Here is a 2585-nt window from a genome sequence, read left to right on the forward strand (position 1 = left end):
AAAAAATAGACTATTATAAAAATAAAAATCTCAACCCGAAAAAATTCATTTTATGTTATGAGGAGAGTAAACCTTCCAAATGATTTTTCATACCCCTACAAGAGGTTTCAATTTAGAAAGTCTAAAAATATTAAATTGTTTCATAGAATAATGATTATCGTTTAATTATAGCTTGGCCGAGGACTTCGACAGAAGAATGTGACTGTTAAAATTAGGAGAGACGCAGCCGTTTGTATGATATGTATAAATGAAATTGTAAACACTCGAAATAGATCATAAAATATAAGTGCGAAGGAATTTTATTGGGGATTTCAAAGAGTTGTTGGTAACCAAGAGAGAAAACTGTCGACAATGGACAATGTTGGTAAAGAAGACATACTTGAATGCGGAGGTTCTTATGAAGATGACTGTCATGCTGAGGATATCATAACTAGACGTGGAGAAGAAAGAAAGCTTGAACATGGATCTGACGAAGAAGACGATGGATCTCATGAAAATATGAATGTGCGCGAAGAAGATGATGGAACTCATGAAAACATGAATGTGCATGAAGAAGATGATGGACCTGATCATGAAAATATGAATTGGCATGAAGAAGAAGAGTATGAAGAAGATGGATCAAATCAAAGAAGATATGGACAAGATAGAGAATTTGCTGCGTTTGAGGAGATTTATCAATGTTATCCAACTATTTATGGTGACAGGCCAGAGCTTGAAAAAAGCAACAGAATTATAATGCCTCCTTCTGCTCTTTCTCGTCTGGTATCTGAAGACATAGAAATAGAAATAGAGTATCCAATGCTTTTCCAGCTTCAGAATACCATCACAGGCCGCATCTCACACTGTGGAGTTCTCGAATTCGTTGCTGAGGAGGGCATCATTTATATGCCGCTTTGGATGATGGAAAATATGCTTCTAAACTCGGGAGATAATGTCAAGTTGAAGCACACCACTCTCCCAAAGGGAGCATATTTGAAATTGCAGCCTCACACAAAGAATTTCTTAGACATATCCAACCCAAGAGCTTTGTTGGAAGTTTCTCTGAGGAACTTCTCTTGTTTGACAAGAGGGGATAGCATTAAGATAGATTACAACAACACCACATATTGTATAAATGTAGTTGACACAAAGCCCGAATCTGCCATTAGTGTGTTTGACACAGACTTGGAAGTGGACTTTGCTCCTTCTCTTGATTACAAAGCACCTCAATCTGAAACCCTAGTGCCAATAAACTCTGCTGCAATGAAAAATGCATCTCCAGAAGCTCAATGCAGATTTACTGCCTTCACTGGAGTTGGAAGGCGTCTGAATGGAAAGCCTCTATTACCTAATATTAAAATTAAATCTTCAAGGGCAAGGTCAAGGTCAAGGTCAAGATCAAGATCCCCTAAAAGACCTCCAATACGTAAACCAGGTAAGCTTGTCTTTGGTCACAACATCATTATATCCCAATCTACGGATTCTCGAGAAAAGGTGATTTCAGCACAGAAAAGTGAAAAGCCGACTGAAGAAGCTGATAAGTTCAAACCTTTTACTGGCAGGAAGTATTCTTTAAAAGATTGACCCTGGATGGTTCTCAGTTCTTAGGGTTCTGTCTGTTTCTCTTTTTGGCTTGTCTCTTTATCTGTTAAGTTGATATATCGTTACCGTTATTGGTCACTTACTATCTTCATTGTACTATCCATCTTTTATCAATATATATAAACATAATATGTCCCCTTTTTTCGCACATTTCTATATTTGGATCTTCCTCTAATCTTCTCAGGATCCTTTAATGGAAAACTACTAATCTCTTTTATTTTATGGCGGAATTATTTTTCAACAAACGATTCAGTGATTGTTGGTGTAATAAGTTACATTATTCAAACACATCTTGTATTAATGCACAACCATATCTTTAACATAGTTTCATATGAGTTTAGGTATTTTCTACAATATTAACACCTTTTGCTTTCCCCCGATTACACTCTCCATTGTTTTCATTTTTTATTGATACTTATCTTAGACTGTTATATTTATCATTTAATGCCTTCTCTCATCATTTATCCTCCTACCTGGCAATGAAGGTAAAAGAGCTTTTAAATATACATGTCTCATGATGCATCCCAAGCATATACCCAAGTAAAGAATCCACAATAACGACCCATTTTTTTATGCCAAATATTTTCATATCATATATGTAGGAACAGTTTTAATAACCTTATTGACTATCAAAGTAAATTCAGAAACTTCGACACCGTCAAATTCTTAATTACTAAACTAATACTTATGAAACCTTCTAGAATTACATGAAATTCTAGCATTTATTAATTATTATTATCATTTGCATGAGACTCGCTGAAAAGTTGACTGTATTAAGCACAGAGCTCCATCTGCAAACATCAAGGTATCATGTATTTAAGGATTGTTTAGAGACTATATCTAATTCTAACTTTATGTTATTCCTTTGATTATATCTAATTACTCGATTAGTGTGAAGTAATTTGGTCTTGGAAGTCCTTTTGGTGTTCTGCATATTTGATTACAGACTAAGAACCATTATTGATCTGATTAATTTGGAGAATGGAGCCTAGAGCGACCCAACA

General features: G+C 35.1%; 1 pseudogene; it reads left to right on the top strand.

The window, feature by feature from the left end:
• The first annotated feature begins 660 nt into the window (after window positions 1–660).
• Window positions 661–1563, top strand: LOC149547111 (ubiquitin fusion degradation protein 1 C pseudogene; annotated as a pseudogene).
• Window positions 1564–2585: the final 1022 nt, after the last annotated feature.

Source organism: Cupressus sempervirens, chromosome 7, assembly GCF_028749045.1.
Source record: "Cupressus sempervirens isolate cs-2001-9-10 chromosome 7, ASM2874904v1, whole genome shotgun sequence".
In the NCBI taxonomy this organism is placed as follows: domain Eukaryota; kingdom Viridiplantae; phylum Streptophyta; class Pinopsida; order Cupressales; family Cupressaceae; genus Cupressus; species Cupressus sempervirens.